Raw genomic sequence first — 11,890 nt, 5'->3', positions numbered from 1 at the left:
ATGTATGCCGTTGCTAAAAAAGATATGAACAATGCACTTGCTAAGCATGCAATTGATCACCCCGGGCATAGTTTTAAATTTGCAGTGTTACAATGCAGGCCAACAGACATCAGGGGTGGACCATGGCAAGTGCAGTTGGAAATTGATTAGTTACGGTGGCAAATTAGAACTAGTGCACATTTCTTCCCAGGCTTGAACGAGAATATGTCTATCAAATGTATGTTAAAACTTTTATCACTTAGATGATAGTCTATATCGAGGACAAGATATTATTATAATGTTTTTGGTCCCTTTGCCCTTTGGCAGTTTAGTGTTAGTACCATGTAGGTCAGTATTAATACAACACAATTATATACATATAGGCTTTCATCAGGCACACTTATTCAGGTACAGCAACATGATCTCATATAAGTCAATTCTGAATATATGAGTAGATTATTGTTGCTGTATAGCATAAGTTTAATCTATAACATTACATTTGTTATCAAGTACGTATATTATTGTTTTGATTCATTATTATAAATACATATAAAATTGTCACGTCAAGATTTTCTATGATTTTAAAGAAATAAATTGATGTGTAGGTACTTCATTATGAATAACTATAATTTGGTTTAGCTATCGCAATATGAACTATAATGTTAATAAGGTAATTTTAGTAAGCCTTGTAGGGAGGCCCATTAATTTTCATTTTAATTATAATAATATTAATAACAACCTGTTAAAAATTAGTATTTACATTTTAGTTTTAATTTATAAAAGAAATCTTTTATATATTAATCCAATGGCTAGCACGTTTAGTAATAATTTATTTTTAATAGTGCTTTAAAACATCTTTATCGAACAACTTGGTTACATTTAAGCTAGTGTTTTTATTTTAGTATGTTGATTTGGAGTGTTAATGGTGCTTTGAATTTTTGATTCTGAGTCAACAAAAACTGCTGTGATTAATTATGTGCTTATTTAATTGCAATTAAGTGTATATAAGGAGTTTTTGTGGTTTAGTTAACTGTTTTGTCTGAAGAAGGCCAGGTATCTACCTAGCCAAAAGCGCTCACAATAAACAGTTTTTTATCAGCAGTTTTGTACGTAGCCGGCTTCTATTGCTCCTGTTTTTGTTTTTTTGTGTTAACAGTTTTATTTATTTTGTATTAGCTTAGTTAGTCAGGGAGAGCAGGCAAGGATATCAGCAGAGGATTATGGCAAGCTGATAAGGAGCCAGTTGGATGAGATGTGCCAAGTCAAAGGATTAGTGAATGCCAACCTGATTAAAGGAGAAATGATTGCAGCCTTAGTCACAGCTGCATCACAGGCCAGCAACCAGGAAGACAACCAGACTGGTCTTGGGGATGTACAGATCTCAGAAAATGGACAGTTCAACTTTTCCTCAGAGGACTTAAAATCCATCTGGAGTTAAAGAGAGTTGAACTGGAGGCCAAACATTTGGAACTAGAATCAGCAGAGAGACTGCGGCATTTGGAAGCAGAAGAAAAGGAGAAACAGATGGAATTCGAATCATCAGAGAGACTGAGACATCTGGAAGCCAATGAAAATAAGAGGCAGAGGCAACATGAAAGGGAGATGCTGACTCTTCGCCAGGGTCATGGAAGTAACGGGGAAGGGAGTAACTGAACCCAGAAGCAATAAATGTCAGTAAATTTCTTCCACAATTTACAGAGGATGATAATTTTGCTAGTTTTATTCATATATTTGAAAGGGTTTGCAAAGAGTATAATGTTGACCAAGTGCCCTGGGTACAGTTCCTGACCTCCTTACTCCATGGTAAAGCTGTAACTGCTGTTTCTAAATTGTCTGATACTGATTGCTTAAATTATAATACAGTTAAAAGTTGTTTATTGGAATGCTTTAAGTTAACATCTGAAGCATATAGAAGAAAGTTTTGTGAGCATAGATGCAAGGCAGATGAAAGTGTATGTGATTATATTACTGAGTTAAGCACTCATTTTCATAGGTGGGTGAGTGGGTATCAGGTCACCACTTTTGAAGGGCTGGCAGACCTTTTGGTGTGGGCCCTTAGCACTTTGTCTGAGAACATGAGAATCTGGCTGGCACATAGGGAATGCAACACAGCAGATGAGTTGGGTAAAAAAGGGGACATATATCTAGCAAGCAGGGCATCACCGCATAGGAAAGGGATACCTAATGGCACACATGGGTATAAAAGAACCTATGGTGGGCAGCCTAAACCACCCCAACAGAGTCCACCAGTAACAGGGGAAGCCAATAGTTCAGGTACACTGCCAGGATCAAGGATTAAATGTTTTAAATCTAACCAGAGGGGCCATGTAGCATATAGATGTCCATTGAAGCAAGGTGGGGAACAAAAGTTAGGACAGCCAGCAAGTGGGAATAACAGAATGCTAGTGGTAAGTTGTCTGGAGGCAACAAGAGTACCAAACTACCACAAGAGGTTATATCCTGTCTTAGTAGATGGGAAACAGGCCACTGCTAAGAGAGACACAGCTTCTGACCTAATCATTGTGAAGCCTGCAGTGGTTAAAGAGGAGGACTACTTACTTGGGCAGTCTACTCCAGTCAGAGCTTTAGGAGGGTCCCCATTCCAAATACCTTTGGCTAGGGTTCACCTTGAGACTAGGAGGGTGGAAAAGGGAGCAAGCAAGTAGGTGTGTTTGAGGATATCCCTGCAGATATGTTGATAGAGAATTATTTTGATAATGCAGTACCTTGTGTGCATGCAGTTACACATAGTCAGGCTTGGAGACAAGCATGTGGGTCTGCTGGCATGGAAGAGATCCAGACAGACTGCACATTTTCATCCAGGACTGGTGAGAAGGCTACTTTAGGAAGGGAGCTACCCTGTAGTAGTGAGACTGAAGGTGAGCCACAGCTGGTGGTGGGTTCTCTTGGACAGAGTGACTGCAAAGGCAGAGGTGAGTAGTAGTACCCAGGCTGACAGTGAAGCACCGCTGTCAGATGATACCAGACTTCCTGTGGAAGGGGAGCTGGAAAGGGTTACAAAGACAGAATTGAAACCGACTCAGCTCTCAAACCCTACATTATAAGGCTTGAGGGAGGTAGCTAGTGAGACACCTGATTCTCAAGGAAAAGGGGATTCTGTATACTGGAACAAAGAGTTACTGTATAGAGAATGGACCCCTGAGGTAAGGCTAGCGGGTGAGAGAATACAGCAGTTGGTAGTGCTCAGAGCCTGCCATCTGGCACTTCCAACCATAGCCGATGACATTCCCTTTACAGGTAATATGGGCATAAAGCATGCCAAGAGATGTATTATGCAGAACTTTTATTGGCCTGGGATTGCAAAGGATATAACAGGGTACTGCAGGACGTGTGAGCAGTGCCAAAAAGTAGGTAAGACAGGAGATAAGGTCAAATCTCCTTTGATACCTTTGCCTGTGATTCAGGAGTCATTTCAGAGGGTTGCTATAAATATTGTAGGGCTTCTGAGTACCCCAAGTTCCACAGGGATGGAATATCCTAATGGTAGTAGATTATGCTACCAGCTACAATGAATTGGTGGCCCTTTCCTCCAACGGCACAAAAGGTGGCAAATGCTTTGTTAGATTTTCAGCAGGTTAGGCTTCCATACTGACATAGGTACCAATTTCATGTCAGACCTGCTGGCCTGTCTGTGGAAGTACAGTGGTGTGAAGCACCTAAAGACCACCCCCTACCACCCCCAGGCTAATGGTCTGGTGGAGATGTTAAACTGTACAATAAAGACCATGCTACAGGCATTTTCAGACCAGTTTAAGAGAGAGTGGGACAAATATTTGCCCCATCTGTTTGCTTACAGAGAAGTGCTCCTGGAATCCAAAGGTTTTTCACCTTTTGAATTGCTATATGGGCATAGGGTGAGGGGACCTTTAGATTTGATTCACTATGAGTGGGAGGGTGAGTGTAAATCCCACTAGGATTCTGTTGTGGCATATGTCCAAAAGCTCAGGACAAGGCTAAGAGAACTCATGGGCTTGGCCCAAGAGAACCTGGCAGGAGTCCAATAAAAAAAGGTCTGGTACAACAGGAATGCTTGAGCTAGAGAGTATGATGTGGGGCAACAGGTTATGGTTCTCATTCTTGTCAGACACAATAAGCTGCAGGAAGCTTGGGAGGGACCCCTCAAAGTGGTAAGGAAGTTCAGTGCTGTTAAATGCTAGGCAGGAGGCAGGGGCACAGATTGTACCATGGTAACAACATGAAACCTTACCATGGTAGGGAGGCCCTAGTGCTACGTACTTGCAGAAGGGGGCAGGAGGAGTCTGAGGGAGATCTATAGCTATAGGGAGCGAGCCAGAAAAATCCCAAGTTACTATGGTGGAGTCTAGGGTTGCAGGCATATGATATGACAGTGCAGCACTGTACTGGGGTCAGCAATGCCAAGGCAGCTGGGATCTCAAGACAGGGTATGGGCTAATGTATTCCCAAATGGGATCATTCCTCTCAAGCAACGTTTCTCGAGGGGCACTTGAAAAACTAGCTTGAGTCTTCGAAGGGGGGGGGTGAGGTGTGACAGTAGGAGGTACTGCAAGCACAGCTAGCTGGAAATTTGTAAATAGTTATATGTCATTTGTGAATATCAAACTGATTTATACAAGATGCTTGTTTTACAACTATATTAGAACTGCATTTATACAAGATGTTGGTGTTACAAATGTATTAGAATTGTATGTCATGTGTACGTTAAACTGATGTGTGCAGATGTTTGTATTGAAAAGGTATTTGTAAAGTGCTTAGGTATTAAATGTATCTACAGTGTGCCTTACTGGAGAGAACAGAAATGTACATGTACTGTTGTAACTGTTTAAATGTATATGTTTTAACAGAGGAAATTGAAGAGTTAACTTCAGTCCAGCAAACTTTAAAAAATATCTGAAATTAAATCACTTTATAGGCTAGGCCATACAGATGCTATCTCATGGGTTTCAATGTAGCCAGAGATACAAAGTCTTTTCTAGGAAGCTTTCAGTATTGCCCATGGGGTGAACTAATTACTACTGTGGAAGCATGGAGGTATGAAACTGTTTTATGACTTCCAGCATCTGCCAAAGATCTGAGCAAAAGCCCTTGTGTGTGTATTTTTACAGGTAGGTGCTATGTCCTGCCAGCTTCCAGCAATGGGGGTTTTGCATGGGAACTAGAAGTCAGATGACCAGAAGAGATGTCATTCTGCAAGCTATCTCAGAAGTAACATTTTAGATATTATTGTATGAAGTCTCTTGAGTGAGACAGAGCATTCTTTGTTCTGTCTTGGGCCTAACAACAAGAAGAACCATTCACCACATCATCTGTCTTGCTCTATTAAGTAAGTTATTAGGGAATAGTGATTATCTTAGATTCAGTCAGGAATATAGTGAAGCTTAGTTTAGATATTGTTTTTCTTTATTTTTCTGAGCCTATCCTTCAATTTTATTTTAAATATTTCCTGTGATTTGAACTTTGATGTCACTGTCAATATACTTAGTATTTTCTTGTTCTTTTATTATTTATTATTAAATATATTTAAACCTTTCATTGTGGCTGATCTTTGTAGAGATATTTTAAGTTCTGAGAGTATTTGCATATTTATTTGGTGACACTGTGTGGGCCACTCCTAATAGCCTTGCTCTTGGTCAAACTACCATTTGAATTAATAGTAATTTCACAAAGTATATTGGGTACCCTTGTAAGGGTTTTAAAATAGCTGGTGAGGGGTTCTGGTGGCAGTGATAACTACCTTATAGTGTAGGCAAAAGGGGGCATAGCTATTAAACCTATGCCAGCCTTTCCCAGGTGTGTGTGTGTGTGTGTGTGTGTGTGTGTGTGTGTGTGTGTGTGTGTGTGTGTGTGTGTGTGTGTGTGTGTTTGTGTGTGTGTGTAAATGAGTATGTGTACAAATAAAATCTCAAAGGGTGTGTGTGCCAGCTCCTTGGTCAGGGATTCAAAGCACTGGTTGGACAGAGTGTTGGAGGACTTGACTTGGAACCCTGGCTAAGGACTCAACTCTATAGCTGTGCCAGTGGGAAGTCTTATTGGGTTTCCAGAGAAAACAAAAAAATGAGCCACACAGCACAACCACAAAACTTTACTGCAACAACCCAATAAAAACAAGTAGAAGTAAGTGCTTTTGATGAAGTTTGGTCATTGTACCTTACAAAAGTGTTTACTTCTACTTGTTTTTATTGGGTTGTTGCAGTAAAGTTTTGTGGTTGCGCTTTACAGCTGTGTGGCTCATTTTTTTGTTTTTACTAGTTGGTGTTTTCTATTTTGGTGCAATGGTTTCCAGAGAAAGACAGACGAAACAGCCATGGACTGTCTATATTCCCTGTGTGCTCTTAAGGGAAATTGTGCTTGATTGTGCTTGGTGCAGAGAGCTGCATCTGGAGATACTGTGTGTGTGTACCTGTTATCTTCCCAGTGAACATCCCCCACAGGTGCCAGTGGTGAGGATTGAGGCTCCTTGATTACTGTTCCAGAAGTAGAACATCACATATTGGTTGGCAGAGTAGTGGAATATCCACATCACATATTGGTTGACAGTGGTGGGATGTCCACCTCACAGGTCCAACTAAGTATCAATTTTCTAACAGCCATTTCTGCTCTGTCTTCAACTAAAACCTCTACCAGAGCAAGTTTTCACTTAAGATCTCTGTATCCCTTTCTGTTTGCCTGTACTCTGATATCAGTCCTTGATAGGGTGGCAGACTCCAGCCTGAAGTCCAAATGTCTTCTTGGCCTGTTGCCATTCTTTTACCTTTCCTTCTCTAGTTATTTGTTCCCAATACCTTGGCTTCTTTTCCAGTTTTCTCCAGTAAATCCCAGCCCTCTCTTGTCTATTCTTTGTAAACCTAATTGCAGTCAGCGCTATCTGCAGAATCTCCTTTCTCCATTCTCATGTTAGCTTAGTTCTCAAAATACTTTCTGATATTTTATGAATATAGTATTCTGTATTGCTGTTGTTATTCTCCTTAAGGATCTGCATCCAAAATCCCACTCTCTCCTTATTTCTTGAATCCTCTCCCCATTTCATTATCATCCCTTTGCACTTTGAATTATAGCTTTGTCTTGTGTTATGTATATGAGCCTCAACTGTGTAGCTGCAAAATATTTCTTTGAACCAGATAATCCTAAAACACCTTGTTCTATTGGAAGGCTCATCTTATTTCACTTGACCCTTGCCCTCTTCCTCTCTAAGATAAATTCTTTCAACATTTTTATTATTGTCCACAACTTCTCCTCTGGTTGATAAAAATACACTAGACCTGTATATAAAACTGAAGGGACTAAAAACTTTTTCACTGCTTGTATCTTGCTATCCATATCTAAAAACAATAGCTTCCAGTTTCTCAGTTTTTGCAGTACCTTTTGTTTAGTCACATCCCACATATCCTTAGCTGCCATAACAGAAGCCTTTTTAATCCTCACCCTCAATACTTCATTCTTTATCGTGTCCACATAAATATGGGTAATGCTGAACCAATTCATGTGTAGGTACATCATTTATATCTATAGCCTTTGTTTTATTTTCATTAATTTTATATCCTGAAAAGACCAGAAACTGTTTCAAAAAGTTCTACAACACTGAGTTGTCCTTTTCTGGTTCTAGCAGATACAAAATAATATGGTCTGCAAATAATGCCAATTTTTCTTGATTACCATACCAGTTATAACATTGACTTTCTATGTCCCTTATTGTCTTTGCCAGTGGTGCTAACTATAAAGCAAATAACAAAGGGGACAGATGACATCCCTTTCTGGATCCCTTGTTCAGACATAACTTATCTGAGAGTAACCCTCCCACTGTAATTATTGCCTGCAATCCCTCATACATCCTTCTAATTAACCTTATTACTGTATCAGGGAATGCAAATGCTTCCATTGCTCTGCTCATAAAGTCTCAACTTTCTCTGCGTCAAGATCCACCAACAACAGCAACATTTTCTTACATTCTGCCTCCCTCTGGATCATCATTGTTCTGTTATCTATAACTTTTGGCAATACCTTTGCCAATTGTGTAGCTATTATAAACATAAACACTTTATAATCATGGTTTAAAATTGAAATAGGACTATATGATTCTTGGCCTGATGGGTCTTTACTGTTTTTAGGTATTACAGCCACTGCAACTTTCTTCCTGGTCTTTGATATATCCCCTCCTTTTAAAATCCAGTTAAACAAAGCCTTTCAGGTCTTTATCACTTTCTTCCTTCCTAGCTTCCAGATTCCATGAATACCATGTGTTCCTGGTGACTTTCCTGAATCTCCTCCTACCTTAACTGTTAATTATTGTGCCTCATCTACTTCTAACCTTGGAATACTTAAGTTTTCCATAACCGTTTCCATATGTGCTGTTTATTGATTTCCACATTTTCCTGCTTTACACAAATTTTCATAACATTTCCAAAATATCTCTAATATAATCTCTGTGTATTTTTCTTGTTATAGGCTACCCAAGTTTGGCAACAACCTTTTCTTCTTTCTGTTGCCTAAGTCATTGTACAAAAAGTTTTTGCACTCTGGAGTTATTATAAAAAAAACAGCTGCTTAACAGCAATCTCTCTACACTCATGCATATTATCCAGATACTCCCTTATTTTATCTTTAGCACTCTGCAGATGCACCCCTTATTGTTCTGTGAGATTCCCCTTACTCTATATACTTTAACATTTATTAGCCATTCTGAATAATCCCTGTTAGTTCTTAACCATATTTCCTTTTTTTCTTTTATTTCCACCCTATTTTTAAACTCCATTTTCATTTTATCCCACTGACTAGCTGTAACTTTTGAAGAAGTTTCTATCTTCCCTAATTCCTCTCAAATAATTTCCACTACTCATTCCTTAAATTCCTGTATTTTTAACAGGTAGGTGGGGAAACATCAGTGTCTCATTTTTACTTCATTGCCCTGCATTTTTGTCTTATTTTTTTGCATATGATCAGAAATAGTTGCTGGATGTGTGTTGAATTCAATGCATATGCTCCTGTGAGATATACTTTTTGTCTATTCTGTCCCAATTCTTGCACTTTCAGGAATGATATGTAAATTCTGTTTGAGTTCCTACTATTGAATTCACATCTTCCATACCAAATACTTTCATAACTTTCTTCAGAAATCTACCCTATTTTGTTATTTTTTCCCTTCTAAGTACCTCAGATACATCTTCACTGTTGCAAATCAAGTTCTAGTCCCTACCTACAAGTAATATTCCTTGTTGAAAGCTGATTATTTCTCTCAAAATTTGCTTATGCTCTATAACAGCAGTTTTAGGTGGAGTATAACAAATGCATGCCAGATTAAACCTCCTCCTTTGCCAGTAGCCCCTTACTGCCATAAATCTACCATTACTATCTTTTTTTTTACCTCTTCAATCAGTATTGGAGCTCCTGTAACAATTAGTATAATTACTCCCCTGTTCCTCTGTTCCTGATATTCTGCTGAATATCCATCCTGAAGTCCTTTCTTTATCAAGTTCACATGCTCTTTTCTTTCAAAATGTGTCTCCTGCAGCATTACTATTTGCACTCTGCATTTCTTAATATGATTCAATACTCTTACCTCTTTATTTATACTTGTGAGTCTATGTACGTTCCAAAATAATTTGGATAGTTTAGCCATTATAATAAAAAGTTATTTCCACCAGTTGTACATGACAGCTTTTTTTAAATGGCTACTTCCAACTTTTCTGTTGCATGCACCCACCATTGTTTGACAGGTTAATCTTTTATACAGTGTTTCTTGTCATCTCCATTTGAACCTATGTCACATTTTCAAGACTTTTTGTTTTAATGAAAACCTTAAAAAAAACACATCCACATAACACTCCATAATCTATTAATTTAAAACAAACACAGCTATGTACATCTTCAAGTAATGAAGTTTAATGTTTTTGATAGGAACAATTTTTTTTAAATTAAAAACAGCACGCACGGGCACTACCTAGCTTAATGTTAAGGTTATCCATGCTAAAGTGTATGTATAGGCTGTGCTGCCACTTAGGCTCATTGCTGTCTGTTCTTTTCTTATTTTTATTCTCAAGACAGGTTTGAAAAAACAGCTTGCATGCTTTCAGAAAACGTTATTGTTTAGCCTTAAGAAAAAGTGCACATGCTAGCATTTAATAAAACTAAAATATACATTTTCTAATAAATGCTTTGAAGTATTTAGATTGCTTGGGAAGCTGCTATCTCTTATTCACTTCCAATAATTGTAAACTTTATTTCTGACTGACCTGTTTACCCTTATACCTTTTAATTTTACATTTTTCTCAGCAAACAATGATTTATTGTCTGTACCTATAATCAGCTTGTCTCCCTGGAAAGATAAGAACAGAATGTACAGCTGCCCTCACCTGCAGGCTTCTCAACTCACACTGTACATTTATTTACTAAAGTAAAGATAATGCATTCACCATGTTTTCTTTTTATCCAAACTCACATACTGACACACAAAAACTTGTTTTCCGATTAAGTTGAGGGCATTAATCCAGACAATCACCTATGAAAAAGGAATAGAAAACATCTCAGCTCTACATATTTTATAATCAGTGCATTATTATACCCCCATCCCACACCCCAACAGTCCAATATAGCATATTAATTTAAACATGCTTGTGTCCAGCTTTCTTCTCTTTTTACATTGTAATGCCCATTTCTTAAACCAAAAAAGTACTTGTTTACTTTAGTATCTTTATCACATGCAGCTATCACTGAAAAGACTCACCCTCACTCCCTCATTTTAGATACCTCTGACTACATACTACACAACTCTGTTTTATAGTATAACATGCAATTTTTATAATTAATATTGTTAAGGACAGAAATTGTTTTACTTACAGTTGCTTTTGTTTTCTTTTAAGTGTTCTTCATTACATTAATGACATGAAGTGGGATATATGCTTTTTAGTCCACCCACAAGTTTAACAAAGGTAACAAAAGTCCAGTCTTTCTCAGCCACATTTTCTTGTGAAGCTATGTTTCATTTCATAAATGTGATTGATGTTTTATAATATCACTTTTATTCACTAGTTTCAGTGTTGCTGGTATTCTTCTTGTTATCTGCATCTCCCAACACCAGACCCTGGTTCATGTCTATGATACACCTGATTCTTATAGTCAACTCCTGTGCTTTTTTCTGTCTCTCAGATATCTTCCTTTGGAACACTGGAAAAGGTTTCACTGCAAAAGTCTTTCCATGAGCGTTATTGTCAGAAGAATGAGAAGCAGAGTCCCCTTCTGTTTGATGGATTACTTTTTGTTGGACAAACTTTTGTATTTCCTCCTTAGCCTGTTCTGCATAAAAATAATCTGATCCTCCAGGAAAAATATTCTGAAAACAGCTGGATACAGCAACTTGAATTTCACTCCTGCCTTTCAACATTATCTTATTGTTGGGATACATTTGCTTCTATTCTACCTGGTGTACAGTAAATAGGCATTTCCCACAAACACTCTACTGTCTCCAATTAGTAATACTTTGCCCTTCTGCCATAGTTTTATAATGAAGCAACTCTTTATGCTGGTATGATTATATCTTTACTAATACATGTCTTGGCTGCTTTCTCATGGCCAGGTTTGGAGCATGCACTTGATGTGCCCTTTCCGTTAACAAATCCTGCCGTGGAATACCAGTCCAGTAGCTTATTTCTGCATTCATGAAATTAATACAGTCTGTTCCTTCTAGTTTCTCTGGCACAGCAGAAAATATTTTTTTCTGAGTGTTCTTTCTTCTAACATTTTCTGGAACAGATCTTCTTGAGAAGTCTCATACTCATCCAGCCTTTTCTTCGTTTTGACCACTGATTTTGCTGTTTTATCAGTTCCTCTGAATAGCTACTTAAAGCTTCCTCTATTTTCTAGCCTTTTGTTATTTGAAAACCAAAAACAACCAAAAATTGTTAGAACAAAACTAAATTAA

This window comes from Protopterus annectens, chromosome 10.part0 (genome assembly GCF_019279795.1).
Source record: "Protopterus annectens isolate FY-2018-M chromosome 10.part0, PAN1.0, whole genome shotgun sequence".
NCBI lineage: Eukaryota > Metazoa > Chordata > Ceratodontiformes > Protopteridae > Protopterus > Protopterus annectens.
This window is presented reverse-complemented; position numbering follows the sequence as displayed.